The sequence below is a fragment of the Anabrus simplex genome, chromosome 1, assembly GCF_040414725.1.
Source record: "Anabrus simplex isolate iqAnaSimp1 chromosome 1, ASM4041472v1, whole genome shotgun sequence".
Taxonomy (NCBI): Eukaryota; Metazoa; Arthropoda; class Insecta; order Orthoptera; family Tettigoniidae; genus Anabrus; species Anabrus simplex.
Window position 1 is genome coordinate 634,285,576 of NC_090265.1, and position 20,306 is coordinate 634,305,881.

The window sequence follows — 20,306 nt, forward strand, 5'->3', positions numbered from 1 at the left end:
GATTTTTCGGAAATGTCATTGAGATTGAAATTGGGATTGAAATATTGGTCTAAATTTATAAAGCAATTCTCTGTTATGTTAAGGAGGGGTCCTTTATTCATAATTTTGAGAATTGTCATATCTTGTTTAATGTCAGTAAATTTATGATTACAATCATTCATGTGCTGACCAACTGCAGAAAATTTATTGTGTTTTTGGGCATTGACATGTTCAAGGTATCGTATTTTAAAGTTTCTTCCTGTTTGTCCGATATAAGAAGAATTGCAGCTGCTGCATTTGAACCTATATACACCAGATTTTGAAAAAGGGTCAGTTCTATTAATAGATGATGAGTTGTGTAAGACATTAGCGTTATTATTGTTGGTTTTGAAGGAGATTTTAACATCATGTTTTTTAAAAACGTTAGTGACCTTGTAAATATCTTTATTGAACGTGAAGGTAGAAAATGAAGAAATTTTTGGTTTTTCTTTTTTCAGAGTGGTTAAAGGACGATGTTTGTATTTATTGATAATACTGTACTTGTGTTTACATTGTTTATGTTTTCTTCGATCTTTGACTTACTTCAGGCTGATGATGACCTATTACTAGGTCGAAACTAGTCCCTATGTAATTTTCATTTTGTATTGAAAAGGTGGACCAATAATAATATATTATTTTACTCTATTGTAATCACAGTTCAATACGGATCTATCATTATGAAACTTATTTCTTTTAATTACTTAGCCAACCAGGCAAAACGTAAAGCCTATTTATACTTAGGTTTAAAAGTTAAAATAGCCAAATTAGGCAAGGATATCGAGTTTCTTAAACAATGTATTACGCATAATTTGACACCTAATTTTCTCAAAGGCAACTTAAAAAGATTTCGACCTTCGCCTCACATTGCTAAGACCCAAATTAAAACGAACAAAATTTGGCTAAAAGAAGAAATTAAATTCCTATACAAGAAAAAATCTTTCTTAAATCATAGATTATATGAAACTCACCTCGTAGCTGCAAATTCACTTTCAAGTGTTCAATGGAATTTATTTCAATCTCTAATTGATAATAGACTTTTCAACATATTAGCTAAGAAACAGAAAACCTTAGATAAGAAACTTAGTATACTAAAAGGTTCTAAATCTAATAACACCCTTGCTACTAATAATAGAAATTCCTCTAGCACAACGATTCAATTTCATCCACCAATTATTAATTTATCCAATGTTCCTCTGAATGATGACGATAATTCAATTTTAGCCAAAGGTCCTAATCATAATTGGCCTAATCTTAATAAACTTGACAGCTCTACTACTATGATCTTAGAATCTGAACTAGCCATCAGTAAATTACCTCTCGAAAAACAGGATGAAGTTAGGTTCGAAGTTAAACGTAAAATTCACGACATTCTTAACTCAAGTACGAACTCCAACATCCCTAGCGACATTAAAGAATCATTCATTGATCAAAAGCGATTACGCGCTCTCAAAAAGAAGATTTCTGATAATAATCTTATTGTCACTAAGGCCGATAAAGGCAATACCACTGTTATAATGGAAAGAAACAATTATATTAATAAGACTAAAGAATTCTTTTCTGATAGTTCGTTCACTGTTGTTAAAAAAGACCCTACTCAAAAAATCCAACGCCTTCTTAAACAAACTCTTAAAAATACTTCATTCCTTTTAACTGAACAAGAAAAAACTAAATTTATTAGCATGAATCCAAGTCTTCCAACCGCTAAAGCCCTTCCTAAGATACACAAACCCGGCATCCCTATCCGCCCGATCATCAATTACAGACCAAGTCCTCTTTATAATGCTTCTCAATTCATTCAAAAGTTTCTAAGAAGATATTATCATTTTTTGTCTAAAAAATCTATTAAAAATACTACAGAATTGATCGAAAATCTTAATAACTTTCATATCCAACCTAACCATTCCCTTCACTCTTTTGACGTTGTTAATATGTATCCTAGTATTCAAACCTCTAAATTATACCCTATAATTGAAAACAATTTAGGCAAATACAGTCACCTAAGTGCTTTAGAAATACAAGACTTTATGTCTATCCTGAAATTGGTTTTAAACAATAACTATTTCACTTTCGACGGTATTATCTACCAGCAGGAAGGTTTAGCCATGGGATCGCCGGCTTCGGGCATCCTAGCTGAAATCTACTTAGATTTTTTAGAACATACTAAAATTGATAATAATAATAACTTCATTAATATTCTTTTTTGGGCTAGATATGTTGATGATACTTTGGTAATTCTAGATGAAAGCACAACAGACGCAGCTTCTACTCTTATCAGCCTTAATAATATCGACCCACACATAAAATTTACGCTCGAATCTGAATCTGAACAAAGAATACATTTTTTAGACTTAACCATCATTAGGCATCTATATTCCTTAAAATTCAACATCTTCAGAAAGCCTACCCAAACATCTTCCACTATTCATCAAGTTTCCTATCATCCACAAATCCATAAAAGAGCTGCTTATAATAGTATGGTTCATCGAGCCTATACGGTCCCAATGTCAGAATGTGATCTTAAAAAAGAATTGAACAATATCCGTATGATCACAAAACTCAATGGTTACAATAGTTCTTTCATTGAAAGTATTATCAATAAATACAAACATCGTCCTTTAACCACTCTGAAAAAAGAAAAACCAAAAATTTCTTCATTTTCTACCTTCACGTTCAATAAAGATATTTACAAGGTCACTAACGTTTTTAAAAAACATGATGTTAAAATCTCCTTCAAAACCAACAATAATAACGCTAATGTCTTACACAACTCATCATCTATTAATAGAACTGACCCTTTTTCAAAATCTGGTGTATATAGGTTCAAATGCAGCAGCTGCAATTCTTCTTATATCGGACAAACAGGAAGAAACTTTAAAATACGATACCTTGAACATGTCAATGCCCAAAAACACAATAAATTTTCTGCAGTTGGTCAGCACATGAATGATTGTAATCATAAATTTACTGACATTAAACAAGATATGACAATTCTCAAAATTATGAATAAAGGACCCCTCCTTAACATAACAGAGAATTGCTTTATAAATTTAGACCAATATTTCAATCCCAATTTCAATCTCAATGACATTTCCGAAAAATCAAACATTCTTTTTGACCTGCTTATTCAACTTTTCAGACAATCAAAATCTAATATTAAAGGTCCGATTGTTCATTCTGTTTTTAGCACTTTTCTTAATCATTCTTCCATATTCCCACATCCCTCAGCCCCACCTTAAAAAAAAAAAAAAAATCTCAGACCTTTATTTTCCTTCCTTCACCTCCAAAAAAAAAAATAAATAAATAAATAAAAAAATTAAAAAAAATAAATTAAAAAAATCTCAGACCTTTATTTTCCTTCCTTTACCTCCAAAAAAAAAAAAATCTCAGACCTTTATTTTCCTTCCTTCACCTCAAAAAAAAAAAAACAAAAAAAAAATCCTTTGATCCTTACCTACCTTCGTTTCTCTCTTCAGCTAAATAAAAAAATCCTTTGATCCTTACCTACCTTCGTTTCTCTCTTCAGATATAAAAAATTCCGTTGATCCTTACCTACCTCCGTTTCACTCTTCAGCTAAAAAAAAAAAAAAAAAATTCCTTTGATCCTTACCTACCTCCGTTTCTCTCTTCAGCTAAAAAAAAAAATAAATAAATAGAATAAAAAATAAAAAAAAGATTATATATTCTTCTCCTGCCTTCATTTTTCTTCCCTCACCTCCTCAAAATTTCCTTTGATCCTTTCCTACCTCCGTTTCTCTCTTCAGCTCATCACATCACGCTTGAGTTTTCCTTTTGACATAAAAAAAAAATCTTACTGTCTTTTATTCAGAATCAAATTTATGGTCCGCATTGAACTGCGAATTTATTTCCACCTTTATTTAACTCCATATATGTTGCTCCACCTCGTGAAACATCCATCGTCCTTCAAGATTCCAGAAGCAGAAGAGCTTTCTCCTAGCATCATACTTCGCATCGTCTATTAATTCTGGTTTATGAACATCTTGAGAAGACTATGTTACGATTCTTTATTTTCAATCGATCTCTGAATGAACAACATTATCGCTTAAGAACCAAGTTTTTTCAATTTCCATTTCCACAATTTATACAACGCACGCGACTTTTTTAAGGATCTCTATTTTTTAACATAATATAACGCTTCTCTGGTTTCCTAAGCCTCCACACGCAACTATTGCCATGTTCAAAAAAACTGAAGAGCCTTCCAACATCCATGTATTTTGACGTCTATCAATACCTTATAAAACACGACGTAATCTTCTTCGATTATACAACAGCTAAGAAGAAGCCAGCATTCAACCTACTATTCTTCTTTATTGCATCATTTAGTGCACAGTGGTCTTTTATAATATACGGCGCACCGAACTTTACATAAATTCCGCTCAGTGCTTCGTCAATTTGGATGAGTTATTATTTTTAATATATCTCTACTCAACTTCCCACTTGGTATGTACCTTTAAAGAGACTGTACTTGTGTTTACATTGTTTATGTTTTCTTCGATCTTTGACTTACTTCAGGCTGATGATGACCTATTACTAGGTCGAAACTAGTCCCTATGTAATTTTCATTTTGTATTGAAAAGGTGGACCAATAATAATATATTATTTTACTCTATTGTAATCACAGTTCAATACGGATCTATCATTATGAAACTTATTTCTTTTAAGATGCATCATGTTGATGTACTCATTCGTAAGAACCAATGCAGAATGACTTGGCAATTGGCGCAGGAGCTGTCGATCAGCAAAGGAAATGTGAGTGTAATCATCAGTGCTCTTGATTACGCAAAAAAGTGTTAAAACATTTTTTCTGAGTTGCTGCAACATTTTGAAGCTGAGGGGGAAGCCTTCTTGTGCCAGATTGTGATAGGTAATAAAACCTGGGTTCACCAGTTTGAGCCCGAAACAAAACTGCAATTGATGGAAGGGCACCATCCTGACTCTCCACAGAAAAAAAAAAAAAAAAAATCAAAGCAACTGCTTCTGCTGGTAAGGTCATGATGACGAAAAGGCTGGTAAGAGCAAGATAACAAAGAGGTGATTTGCAAAGTGAAGAAAGTTCCCTATGGGATTCAACATCTTTATCACAAGGATTGGTACCGACAGGGCATACATGCCCTTCTGTCTCCCTGAAGGTAGGCCAAATAACTTGAAGAAAAATTATATGGAGAAATAGGGAGTGTAGAAGAAACATAATACTTTCTTGTGTATAAGTTTCATTATGTTCAATAGTTGCTGAAGAAAAAAAATGGGATCCATTAGTTTCTGTGCTACCCTCGTACTTGTTCATTTGAAGAACTCCGGGTAATTCTTGTAAAAGTTGCTTGTTGTTGATGTTCAGGTTAATTTCTTGGAGCAATAATTGCTCTCTGACACAACCATGTGTGATCGGTGAAATGCTGTACCCACCTATGAGAACAATTTCATGTCTCTGCATGCCATAGATTTGGCTGGGCATCGCACCCACATTTTATTTTTAATGTAGGCATATTCGTAGTTGAATCTTTATACCAGTAAAGACAGGCTTCCATTAATTATTTAATCGTTTTACTTCTTTCTTTATCTAGTTAGTCATTTCATATTTACCCAATATTCATTAATTCACTTAAAATTTTAGGTAATACAAGGATTTCACTCTGCCAGCAATAAAAGGTGAACCGTATTTTCTTTCAACTAACTCAATTAAAAAAAAAAAAGAAAATATGTTACCCGACTGGAGATTGCCCCCAAGGACAAAAGTACACAAAAAGGCAATATGAAATTTTTTTTGTTAGTGGCTTTACGTTGCACCGACACAGATAGGTCTTATGGTGATGATGGGATAGGAAAGGCTTAGGAGTTGGAAGGAAGCGGCCGTGGCCTTAATTAAGGTACAGCCCCAGCATTTGCATGGTGTGAAAATGGGAAACCACGGAAAATCATCTTTAGGGTTGCCGACGGTGGGATTTGAACCCACCATCTGGATGCAAGCTCACAGCTGTGTGCCCCTAACCACATGGCCAACTTGCCCGGTACATGAATATTAAAAGTAACTGTGAGTTGGTTAGCACATCTGACATACTGTATGTTGTTATACAGGGTCTTTTTTTCGCCTTGTTCCGTGTGTCACGGGAACATGCACAGAAGGCGATAGCACGGCCAGGTCACTCATTTGCCGAGAGATATTTGCTTCATGACCGGCTAAGATATCTAATGCAATATGGTAGTGATAACCATTGCTTCACAGCAATAGTTTAGTTTAACATCTGTGGTATTGGTAGCATGTTCAATGTGTTCGCTTTAAAATAGTGTCGTTTCTGTAGAAATATTAAAGTAATCGTTAAGTGATGTATATAGTAGAACAGTGTGTATTCATTGTGTTGTGCTATGCAAAGCATTCTTCTTATACAGAGTGCCGCTTTCGATTCATTCGCAAATTTCCTGGCATCCTAACGGCCGCAGCTGTGTTGAAACACCGGATCCCGTGAGATCTCCAAAGTTAAGCAACATTGGGCGTGGTCAAGATTTGGATGGGTTGCTACGCGCTGTTGCTGGGGGTAAGGGAATGGAGGAGCGGAAAGGAACTGGCCACCCCACCGTACGTAAACTCCGGCTCAGGCACACCTCTGCGGAGGTTTGGACATGCCTTTGGGCAGAATACACCCTTGCCTTTCCCTCCCCATAAGAGTACAGTACGTAAATTAGTAAAGAAGTTCCTCACCACCAGGTCCATTCTTAACAAGAAATCAGCAGGAGATGAACCGTTTTAACAGAGGAAAAGCGTGATGAAATACGAGCTCTCTTGGAAAGAACTCCAACAAAATCCCTGTTGCGTCTAGCCGTACAAGCTAATGTGTCATTATCTTCTGCCCACATAGCAACAAAAGTGTTAAAAGCAAAACCGTACACACCCAACCCTGCCCAATATTTAAGAGGACCTGACAGTTTCACTAGAGTTCGGTATTGTAAATGGTTGCTTCAGTCAGTTCACGATGGGTATGTTGACCAAGAACTTTTACTTTATAGTGATGAACCATGGCTACACTTAAGTGGCTATGTAAATATTCAAAACAATCACTACTGGTGTCCAGAAAATCCCCACCAGCTGCATGTCCGTCCACTTCATGATGTAAAGACAGGAGTTTGGTGCGTAATAAGTGCTCGCAGAATTATAAGGAATATATTTTTCCATGAAACAATAAAAGCTGATCAATATATGTACCTCATTCTCAGACCATTCTTTCAATAGTTGACGGAAGCAGAAAGGAGTAATGGTTACTTCAGGCAAGATAATGTGACGGCACACACTGCTAATCAGTCTATGGAGGTAATAGGGGAAGTTTTTGAAGATAGTGTGGTTAGATCTCCTATGATTATTACCTGTGGGGGATGCTGAAGGGAAAAGTGTGTGTGAACAACCCTCACACAAGAGAAGAACTACAAGAGAACATTACACACGTTTTTTTGAACATCACACGGGCTGAGAATCGCCGAGTGTCTGCAAACCTATTTACAAGGCGCCAGGCGTGTTTGACAGCTGAGGCACAAGAATTTGAACATCAAATGTAATGCCAGGTAGGTTTAGACTAATAGTTTCCCTAGAAATGGATTTCTAGAAGTGTGAATTGCCGTGAGTAGTAAGAAGGAAAAGGGCACATTATACCGGCTAGCAACAAAGTGTCATTGCGCCAGCCGTGCCGTGCGCAGAGCGGTGCTGCAGAACGAGCTAAAGGAAAAAAAAAACAACCCGACCCTGTATTAAAAAGTTAGGAAGATATGGTTCTTCAGGATTTGGACGGAATATTTCAAGGCAGTTACTGCAATTTCTTTTATTAATGCCTGATTGAGGTTAAATAATTTGCAGAAGTGGACGAAAAAGAGAGGCATGGTTCCTCTAGCGCTAACCATTAATCCTATGACTTTGATATCATCCAGCCAGTATTCTTCATTTAGAGGAAACATATAGCACATAAGATAGATAATAATAAGGAATAGTAATACATATAATAGTCAAGGCGTTATTTAAGTCCACGGCAAAGGAAGCCATTTTCGCTCATTCCATGATATCCAGAAGTGTGTGTGTGTATATATAAAGATTAATCTATGAATATGCCTATGTTAAAAACCTCAGATCCTGCGTACCATAGATTTGGATGGGCATTGCACATACACACTTACAAACATTTCCAGATATTATGAACTGAATCTGGCTTGTTATGTCTGGGACAAAAAATGGCTTCCTACAGCATGGACTTAAAATGGCTCCTTGACTTGTATTACCTATCTAATGTACGTTGCCTAGCAACAGTGAATCTATCATCCTGGTGAAAGCACGTTGAATTGTCATTTACCAACATGTTTTCTGACTGTTTTTCATTCATAACTCACGAACGAAAGTGAAAATTAAAAATCTGGCTTTGAGATGCATTTGGACTACCTTCTATCTGTGTTAAAAAGTCAGATCTCAGCATGCCATATATTTGGCTGGGCATTCTGCACAGACAGACAGACAGACAGACAGACAGACAGACAGACAGACAGACAGACAGACAGACAGACAGACAGACAGACAGACAGACAGACAGACAGACAGACAGACAGACAGACAGACAGACAGACACCTCCTTTTATTATTATAGATTAGCTGATATACCTATGCTTTGGTATGGAATTCTACATTGTACACAGAATTGTAGGTTAAGTAATGTACATGTTGTGGCTAAGATTGTATTAAATTTTATAAGTTCATAACGTTACCCCAGAAACGCAACGGGAAAGTCGCCATACGCCATTTCTCATGTGAGAAGACCAGGTTAGGGAAATTTCATTGTAAAAATAAAAATGACTATCAGTCACAACCAAGTTCGGCAATGGCAGACACTCACTCTCCACCTACCTTTTTACATCCTCAGAAAGACTGTACTTGTGATATTCCCAACGGAAATCAACATAGGTCATTACAGCGTCAGAAGGAACGTTGATAAACTTAACCATAATAGGTATATTATTTGATCCTGTATTGACTTGTCTGAATCTATTAAAGAAACTATTATAGTTTTATTCTGAGTCCCTTTTCAATACACCTTACAATGATAGAAAATTATCAGTTTAACATATATGTTTCGGGAAAATCCTCTCTTGTTAGAAATCTAACTCAAGTTAAATTTGATATTAATGAAATGAACATTTTACGTAAATGGCCTAAATTCAATTGGGAAAAGGAGAATTATAATGGAAAAGATCTGGTCAAGTTAATAGCTGGGCCACAGCTAACCTACCAGTTGATGAACAAGTTACTCTTAGATACGAAGTTAGTAGAACATTATTCAATATGATAGAACATACTGTAGAGAACCATGAGGAGTTGAACAAGAATATGAAATTATCGAAGAAGAAGAAGAAGAAGAAGAAGAAGATAATATTGTTGTGACAAAAGCTGATAAAGTTAATACTATTGTGCTGATAGACAAGATTATATTGAAATGACTAAGAATTTTCTAACGAGCAATAATTTGGAATTGATAAAAAAAGATCTTCAGTTCTTTGACTATTCGTGACTTCAAAAACCAACTAGAATAATTTGTATACTCTCCACTTCTTCAACAGTACCAGAAACAAATGGAAAATAATGAGAATTACGAATCATAGTGCTATGTACACCCAGAATTCAATACATACAGTAATTATTATGATCTGATGAGTCTGCAACGTTCAGACATTTCCTAGTTGATCACATTAGTAATAACTAATGAGAGAAATGCAGATTATGAGTAGTTTGTTGTAACGAGAAGAATGTCCCACCATCTTCCCTCTCATTCGCTCCTCACATTACTGTTCTCTGCATAGTGCTGATGGCCAATGGTTTTGTGACTGCCAATATACGGCATGCATGATGCTCTAACCGCAGTGTGGACGAATATTATCGTTTGCCTCGAAGGGAACCATACTCCTCCTACCCAATGGTTCTGTTAGTGACGAGTTAAATTCTTGACAGGGTTAGGTCAGAGTTTGGTTAGGTTATTGTTTGTAACAAAATGAATGTCTGTACATTGACTCTTTTGGCAAAATTATCATACAGTTTCAAGCGTGACAATGACCATTGTGCATACATTTTAGCTTCGTTTCCTGAAAGTTCTAATTTTACCCCCTTTCCAAAAAATCATGATGGTGGCACAATCTGGCAGGTGAGGTAGAAAATTGAAATTTTGAAAAATTATAGATTTTAGCCTTTATCAGAAGGAAAATTCCAAGGTTTAAATTTTTCACTTCCTACCCCCGGAAAATATTGAAATAACGACTCTATTTTAATGATGGTGCAGACCTTCTTTTTTGATATATTTAGTGGCTAAACGGTAAGTCGTATCACAGAACGGATGCCACAATCTCGGTTCAATTTGGAGTGATCTACAACTTTGCTCCTATGACTTTTTGTCGTAGCTCTATTCCTTACGCGTTACATTTGGCTTTATTTCTCGACAGTACATAAATTTTGATGTTTTTACACTTGTAATTCATATTTTGACACACTTATATGAAAGACGGAATCATAAAATCGGCATGAACATTGATCCTCCTGGTAGCCATATGTGAGCCAAATTCTGTTTTCAGCTGTCACATATGTATCAGAAAAGTAATGCAGTGTGTGGAAACCTTATCCAAATTTCTCTCTATTCCACGATTCTAAGTTTCTGACTCAACGTAACTCCTCAATAATGGAGATATGTGGAAATGTTTTAGGATCAACCATTCAGCTGTAGGAAGAGGCAACTTATGGTTCAATCCTTTGTCGATATGACGTACCGTTTAGCAGCAGTTATTCTGTAAATGAAGGTCTGCATATTGTAAACATGCATATACTTTCGTATGTCGATCTATATATATTCACTGATGTCGATTTGATCGAGAAAGGGTGTGTCTGCTATTGTAATCAGTACTCCCCACACCGACAATGACTGGCAGTAGGAATGGGGTCCTTCTATAACTCCTGTGTAACTGGCATTAGTAAGGAGGGCCTACCATTGTAACGAATAACTCCCTCCTCGATTTGTCTGGCGGAAGGTAAGGGAACGTGCAATTTTCTTCAAAACTCCTCTACCTGATTGTGTCTGGAAGTAGGAAAGGGGGCCTACTACTGCAACGAAAACTCCCCAAATAGATTGTGACTGCACAGTAGACAAATGTCCTTCTATTGTAATGGAAACTTCCCAACTTGACTGAGAATGGCAGTAGGCAAGTGAGCCTGCCGTTATCTTCACAACTCACACTTTACAATGGAAACAACGTATGGGGACATCCGCATGCTGTTTCTTGGATAATGCCAAGAGACATGCAATTAAAAATAAACGCATTCACTGCGTGTACATTAATTTACTTCGATATCCGTATACAATATCGAATACTGCGGCAAAGCACGGGTACATTTGCTACTCTGAGATAAGTATAAACAAGATGTTTCATCAGAAAATCAATAATACATGACAAATTCATAGAAGAAACTCCATAACTCCAAAACGGTGTGGGTTACAGTAGTTGCGTCCTAGTTCGTGAACCATGGGCAACGGCTGAGTTGCCTAGTAAGTGGTCCTGAGATTCGGGATACCAGTTGCTATGGAATGGGAGTGGGCATCTCGGACATATTCTGAGTCATGGCTCTCCTTGTGCTCAGGCGGCTAGGACTATACAATTCGCCGGTGGTCCATAACCCGTTAGAGGAGAGATCCTCACTTGGACTATGTGCAAGTAGGGTAGCATCCTGCTTCATGAATTTACCGAGCTCAGAACATTTTAAGCAAGCCTCGGACCTATGGGAGTAATGGAGTCCCACTCCCATTTGACAGGCGAGGGACTCCTTGGAAACAACTTGGTGAACGAAATGGAATTCGATGGGGAGCTATCAATATTAATGGGGCTTATGGAAGAAAGAAGGTAGAATTGGCCGAGTCAGCAAAGAGGATGCATCTGGATGTGCTAGGAGTAAGTGATATTCGGGTAAGGGGAGATAATGAGGAAGAGATAGGAGATTATAAAGTGTACTTGATGGTTGTTAGAAAGGGAAGGGCAGATCTGGGGTAGGGCTGTTTACCAGGAATACCATTGCACCCACATAGTTTCTGTTAGGCACGTAAATGAGCAAATGATGTGGGTAGAATTGGCAGTTGGAGGAATTAGGACTAGAATTGTGTCTGTGTATTCACCATGTGAGGGTGCAGATGAGGATGAAGTTGACAAGTTTTATGAAGCATTGAGTGACATCGTGGTCAGGGTCAACAGCAAGGATAGAATAGTGCTAATGGGCGATTTAAATATATGAGAGTTGGGAATAGAACTGAAGGATACGAAAGGGTGATTGGTAAATGTGGGGAAGATATGGAAGCTAATGGGAATGGGAAGCGTTTGCTGGACTTCTGTGCTAGTATGGGTTTAGCTGTTACGAATACATTCTTCAAACATAAGGCTATTCACCGCTACACATGGGAGGCTAGGGGTACCAGATCCATAATAGACTATATCTTAACAGACTATATCTTAACAGACTTTGAATTCAGGAAATCTGTTAGGAATGTACGAGTTTTTTGCGGATTTTTCGATGATACAGACCACTATCTGATCTGTAGTGAACTAAGTATCTCTAGGCCTAGGGTAGAGAAAGTGAAATCTGTTTGTAAATGAATAAGGATGGAAAATCTCCAGGACGGAAATTAGGCAGAATTACATGGATATAAGTTAATTAGCAGGAAATTCTGAACACTGGACAGTAAACAGGTTCAGGATATAGAAAGAGAATGGGTGGCATACAGGGATGCTGTAGTAGAAACACAAGGGAATGCCTAGGAACAACTGTGTGTAAAGATGGGAAAAGACGAACATCTTGGTAGAATGACGAAGTGAGAGCAGCCTGTAAACGTAAAAAGAAGGCTTATCAGAAATGGCTCTAAACAAGGGCCGAGGCAGACAGGGATTTGTACGTAGATGAAAGAAACAGAGCGAAACAAATAGTTGTTGAATCCAAAAAGAAGTCATGGGAAGATTTTGGTAATAACCTGGAAAGGCTAGGTCAAGCAGCAGGGAAACCTTTCTGGAGAGTAATAATGAATCTTAGGAAGGGAAGGAAAAAGGAAATGAACAGTGTTTTGAGTAATTCAGGTGAACTCATAATAGATCCCAGGGAATCACTGGAGAGGTGGAGGGAATATTTTGAACATCTTCTCAATGTAAAAGGAAATCATCCTGGTGGTGTTGCAAACAGCCAAGCTCATGGGGAGGAGGAAAATGATATTGGTGAAATTATGCTCGAGGAAGTGGAACGGATGGTCAATAAACTCCATTGTCATAAGGCAGCAGGAATAGATGAAATTAGACCTGAAATGTTGAAGTATAGTGGAAAGGCAGGGATGAAATGGCTTCATAGAGTAGTAAAATTAGCGTGGATTGTTGGTAAGGTACCTTCAGATTGGACAAAAGCAATAATTGCACCTATTTATAAGCAAGGGAACAGGAAGGATTGCAACAACTATCGAGATATCTCATTGATTAGTATACCAGGCAAAGTATTCACTGGCATCTTGGAAGGGAGGGTGTGATCAGTCGTTGAGAGGAAGCTGGATGAAAACCAGTGTGGTTTCAGACGACAGAGAGGCTGTCAGGATCAATTTTCAGTATGCGCCAGGTAATTGAAAAATGCTACGAGAGGAATAGGCAGTTGTGTTTATGTTTCGTAGATCTAGAGAAAGCACATGACAGGATACCGAGGGAAAAGATGTTCACTATACTGGGGGACTATGGAGTTAAAGGTAGATTATTAAAATCAATCAAAGGCATTTATGTTGACAATTGGGCTTCAGTGAGAATTGATGGTAGAATGAGTTCTTGGTTCAGGGTACTTACAGGGGTTAGACAAGGCTGTAATCTTTCACCTTTGCTGTTCGTAGTTTACATGGATCATCTGCTGAAAGGTATAAAATGGCATGGAGGGATTCAGTTAGGAGGAAATGTAGTAAGTAGTTTGGCCTATGCTGACGACTTGGTTTTAATGGCAGACTGTGCCGAAAGCTTGCAGTCTAATATCTTGGAACTTGAAAATAGGTGCAATGAGTATGGTATGAAAATTAGCCTCTCGAAGACTAAATTGATGTCAGTAGGTAAGAAATTGAACAGAATTGAATGTCAGATTGGTGATACAAAGCTAGAACAGGTCGATAATTTCAAGTATTTAGGTTGTGTGTTCTCCCAGGATGGTAATATTGTAAGTGAGATTGAATCAAGGTGTAGTAAAGCTAATGCAGTGAGCTCGCAGTTGCGATCAGCAGTATTCTGTAAGAAGGAAGTCAGCTCCCAGACGAAACTATCTTTACATCGGTCTGTTTTCAGACCAACTTTGCTTTACGGGAGCAAAAGCTGGGTGGACTCAGAATATCTTATTCATAAGTTAGAAGTAACATACATGAAAGTAGCTAGAATGATTGCTGGTACAAACAGGTGGGAACAATGACAGGAGGGTACTCGGAATGAGGAGATAAAGGCTAATTTAGGAATGAACTCGATGGATGAAGCTGTACGCATAAACCAGCTTCGGTAGCGGGGTCATGTGAGGTGAATGGAGGAGGATAGGTTACCTAGGAGAATAATGGACTCTGCTATGGAGGGTAAGAGAAGTAGGGGGAGATCAAGGCGATGATGGTTAGACTCGGTTTCTAACGATTTAAAGATAAGAGGTATAGAGCTAAATGAGGCTACAACACTAGTTGCAAATCGAGGATTGTGGCGATGTTTAGTAAATTCTCAGAGGCTTGCAGACTGAACGCTGAAATGCATAACAGTCTATAATTATAAAGTATGTATGTATGTTCTTTATATATTTCAGGCATTTGATTAATTTAAAACTTAATTCAATACAGACTCTGGTATTCAATGCTATGCATTTTAATGCATCCTGGCTCCTAGTTGTGTGCTGTTGTTCTCATAATTTTCAACATATCTACCCCCTCTTCGTTCCTCAATAGTACCAGTATTGAATGTTTTAATCCATGCAGCAAATGCATCTTTTTTTAACACCAGTGGTAGATAAAACAAAATTTCTATATATTCTAACTTTTGTACCTTCTGCCCCTATGCAGTGGTGGTGGTGGTGATTGTTTTAAGAGGTAGTACAACTAGGCAACCACCCTCAATCAGAGAGAAATAAAGAAAATGAAAGACTCCCTAGGCTTTGATATCTGACACCGTTGGGGTTGAAAAAGAACAATAGTTGACCAAGGGAGGTTGGAGAGGATAGATGAAAGTAAGCAGCCTGGCACAAGTAAGTGGAAGCAATGTCAGGACTCAGCTGGGAGCCCCATGGTTGTCAACCCACGCTCCCAAGTTGAGAGCCCCTGGGGCCCCAGTTAGTCGCCTTTTATGACAGGCATGGGATACCCTGGGTAGTAACAATCATAAGCCTGCTACTTAATTGTTTCACCTGTGCTGATTAACCTTCTTTTAAGTCTTAGAGGGTGGAATTTAATATCTTAAATCCCATAACAGGTTGCCCGTGAGCAGAATTTAATATATTAAATGGTCAGAGATCCAGCGTTACTGGCGCACTTAGCACTAAAAAACCTGAACAGATGGCAATAAACAACACTTTTAGGTCTGGCTGAAAGGTGAATCCTTCAATAGAGTTGCATTATCTCTCTGCTAGCTTTTTACAAGCTGTGAGAGGCTACTGTGTTCAGTCAAGCATGTGCTGCAAATTGAGGATTTTTTTTTTCCAATTTAGGCCCATAAATATTTTGCGACACGTTTAGTAAGAAGAGAGTCGTGAACAAGAAAATACTTGAATTTTGGACTCCATGGATGCAGTTTTCAAATGATGAGTCCAAAGATGGAAATTCAAGTACAATTCTCAGTGCAAGAGCGACTCAATTGCCCCAGAAAGCGAAACAGATGACGAATGTACTGATGTAAGTAACTTTAACCCAGGACCCTCCAAGTTCCATTCTGATCTATTAATCAAGGACCAATTTTACATTCATATTTTGACATGGTGACCGAGCCTACACAGTACTATTCACTAGTTTTTGATACAGAAATTTTGAACACATTACTGTAACACACCTTGAAACAGTAGTTCAGGGAAACAAATGGAAACAACAAGCAATACCTTCAACTGCCAACCTTCAAAGGAGGTTGTCTGTAGTGGCATGGTCTGTTGTATAAAAAAAAAAAGAAGTGAAATAACATTTAGCCTGAAACACTCATTATTGTCACTTTCTGAGGTGAAAAAAACCAAACTAAAGCGCCTTGCATTGTCCTTCATTGCATCTCTTATGTCTTTTAGATTTCACATGGTGACGACAGTCATCATGTCCTCCATGCTTCACTGAAAAAATTCACTTGCATTTTCACAAAACACGTGTTTTGGTGAAATTTTCGATGGTCGTAGGAATAAAACTTCTTCCTAATACTGCTTTTGGTAATGCTGATTCATTGCAGATCGTTTTTGTCCATGATCACTCGGCTCTTCATTGTTTTTACATTTTCATATGACATTTCTTGTTATTCCGTTTGATGTTCTTCACTTCACGAAAATAAATGGTTGCACTAGATGGACATCAATTTGCAACAAAACAAGAAATGGAAGTAATAATAACTGCAAGCAACCAGACCAGAAACTGACCTCATATGCTGGGAATTTGCATTCATTAAAGAATGTTACAATCATTGTTTAAGGTTGCGGACAAATGTTGCTATGTCATCATTTTTTCACAAACTCTTTCTTTTCTATTGGCGAGCCTTCAAGACAAGAAACTACTTTATTTTGATGTCCGTGGGAGGAATGGAGAATTTATAATCCATAATAATCAGTATCGAAGTCTCCGTGGCTCAGGCGCCGTGCTTTCACTGCTAGGTTCCGTGGTTCAAATCCTGGTCACTCCATGTGAGATTTGTGCTGGACAAAATGGAGGCAGAACAGGTTTTTCTCTGGGTACTATGGTTTTCCCTGTCATCTTTCATTCCAGCAACACTCTCCAATATCATTTCATTTGTCAGTCATATTTATCATTGCCCCAGAGGAGTGCGACAAACTCCAGCAGCTGGCACAATTCCTAACCTCGCCGCTAGATGGGGCCTTATTCATTCCATTCCTGACCCGGTCAAATGACTGGAAACAGGCTGTGGATTTTCATTCATTTTCAATAATCAGTACCGCTTCTGTAGTGGCATAATATATGTGAGAAAATTGTTGAAAGTACAGAATATCCATAGTGGATGACATCTCTGTCGATGCTAAATCAATGCTATCTAATAATAATAATGTTATTTGTTTTACGTCCCACTAACTACTCTTTTACGGTTTTTGGAGACGCCAAGGTGCCGGAATTTAGTCCTGCAGGAGTTCTTTTACGTGCCAGTAAATCTACAGACACGAGGCTGACGTATTTGAGCACCTTCAAATACCACTGGACTGAGCCAGGATCGAACCTGCCAAATTCGGGTCAGAAGGCCAGCGCCTTAACCGCCTGAGCCACTCAGCTCGGCAATCAATGCTATCTGATATAAGGGCTCTGATTAGCATAATCACTAATAACTTATTTGTGGAATGACTCTTATGCCTTTTATGCGCTAACATGCTGCAATGATAATATCCTATGCACTTCTGTGAGAGAGTTCATCCAATATGCAAGGTATGTCATTAAGATTATGTAGCTATGCATGTTTATTGCTAGTGTTTGATAATTCTGGACAAGTTATAATTTGCCATATTTTCGTCCGATGTACAGACATAAAACGTTTCCACTTGCTTAGGGTTCAGTGTAGGTCTAAATGTCACAAGCCAATTTATAAACAATTTTTTCTCGACTGAAGTATTTATTGACCACAGCAGTTTCATTCATCTCACTGCATTCAATACTGTGAGGAGATACTGTTTTGGCTTCTCTGTGTTGGCACGTTTTAGCAATTTTCACTCACATCTTTCTATGTCAGTGTATTTATTACCTACTCTCTTCACTCCTTGATACAGTTTCCCATGTAACCTTAGTTCCCTCTCATCTCATCTAGTTGTCCTTATCTCACATTCATTAATCTTATAATTTGCCATGATATCAGTTGAATGCCTAGCTGCTGAATCACTGGTATCCATCTTGACATCCAGCAAATCCTGAATTTTCTTCCACCATTGATACATCTTCATTGTTATTTAAATGTTCAGAATCATTTAAATCTGCACTCCTGATTTTTAAAATACCTGTACTATTTCCTGGAGAATTATCACTTTCTAAATTATCTGCTTCTTGCAGAACAATGTTATTTGAGCCATCTTCTGGTGCATCTTAATTGATAGTGTTCATGGTAATTGGGTCATCCAACTTAGAAGACCTTCAGGAAGCAGTGAACAAGCTGGAAACATGGGCAGAAGAAAATGATCTGCAGATAAACTAATCTAAGACAGTAATGATTATCTTCAGAAAAGGAGGAAGAGCTGCAATAAAGGACAAAATTAAATTTCAGAACAGAGTCCTAAACGTAACGAATTCCTTCAAATACCTTGGAATAATCTTACAAACGACAATCAACTCCTACAAAATGCACATAAAGGAAAGGACAACAACAGCCATCAAAGCGATATATAGAATTAAAGACCTCCAAAAAATTTCTTTAAAAACAGCAATAAGCCCAACTGCCACTTATGGCATTGAAATTATTTGGGAAAAGTTATCTGTGGCTGACCTTAGGGCTCTAGAGAAACTAAAAGCCAGATTTCTAAAGCGAGTATTAGGTGTGCCTACGAACACAAAGTCCAGGTTAGCGTACATACTTTGTAAAGAACCATTCTATATCGAGGATCTAAGAATCAATCTAGTTCTGCCATTCACAAGACAAAGTGCAAAGATAATTGAAGAGAGAAGAATGAAACTAACCCAAATCGAGCTCGAATTCTATACCACCGATGCCATGCTGGAGCGAAAATGGACAGAAGCGAACTACGAACAGCGACATGTAGTTACAAGGATGGCAATCCATGGCTTCCACCATAAGCTATGTGCGACTAAGCGATTCCATAAGGTGAACGACGAGTGTGTGTTCTCTCTATGTGAGGAAGAGTGTGATAGCTACCACATACTTAAGTACAAAAAAAGAACAAGATCGATCAACGAATGCAGTAAAGACAATTAACTATTAAACTCTTTGCACATTTGTGCACATTTCACTTATTATTTGTTCATAACTGGTCAATTTAATTCAATGATGCATCCTTCTTCTGGGGATATTGTATCAGCAACTGAATCTATGGGCAATGTTACGCCGTCACGCTCTATTGAAAGAGAATAACAAATAGGTTTAGGCCTATGTTTCTTAATAATGCTACAATAATAATTGTTTCTGCACACTATTAAAATGTTTTAGTAAATTTGACTTAACTATTCCTATGAAATTTCCCGATGTACACTCATTTTCACCACTACATCCTTTTCTGCCAAAGCTCCTAATGCTTATTTCACCAACTTCATTTCTCTCTCTCTCCATAGCAAACTAGGCCTACTGACTATGATATTGTGTTTATATCATATAGCAATACGTTTCCCATTATAGAAAGACATTATTGGCCTGTAATGCTTGACCCTTATTACCTTGCAAGGTGCCACCTGCCACGAAAGACGCAAAAGAATCAGTCAAAACCAGTTATGTGTTTGCAAGATCACGTAGCTGATTATGAAGGCACAGTTGTAAGAGGCGACAGTTAAAGAGTTACGATTTTCCCACAATATTATGCGATCTGCTTAGTATTCACATAGTGAGTTTTGACATGCGATTCGTAGCAGTTATATGCACTTTTAAGACACACAACTCATTTTATGAAAAAGCACAACACAGCGGGTTTTGCAGATGCAATGACAATATTTCCTCTACTTCATGGTATGAAAGTATATATTCATAAGTGTAAGATGTATAGCCAGCTCTATGGGTAAAAATACATTCTGCAGACTGATTGTGTGACCTGAGGATCCTGATATTCATACCCAGAACATCAAAGGGTTCAGGAATCCATTGACAACCAATGTTAAATACATAATTAAGTTCCTGTACAGCCAGAAGCAGTACAACCCTGAATTCACAATGCACAGGCAATTATGCTAGTTTTCCTTTGTGAAAACAAATGGGTATAGGGCCTATATAGGGTATGAGGAGGTGGGGGACTCCCTTCTCAATACCAATGAGGCGTGTAGTATTGTAGGAACAGAGAGGTGAGTGCGAGAGTATAACTGCTGCTGACTGTACTCCTCTATCTGGGCAGCCTATGGCTTGTGCTGGAAATA

General features: G+C 37.7%; 1 protein-coding gene across 1 annotated transcript in view; it reads right to left on the reverse strand.

The window, feature by feature from the left end:
- Eaf6 (chromatin modification-related protein EAF6/MEAF6) overlaps positions 1-20,306 on the reverse strand; it is a 51,395-nt gene that overhangs the window by 30,149 nt on the left and 940 nt on the right. The window lies entirely within an intron of this gene.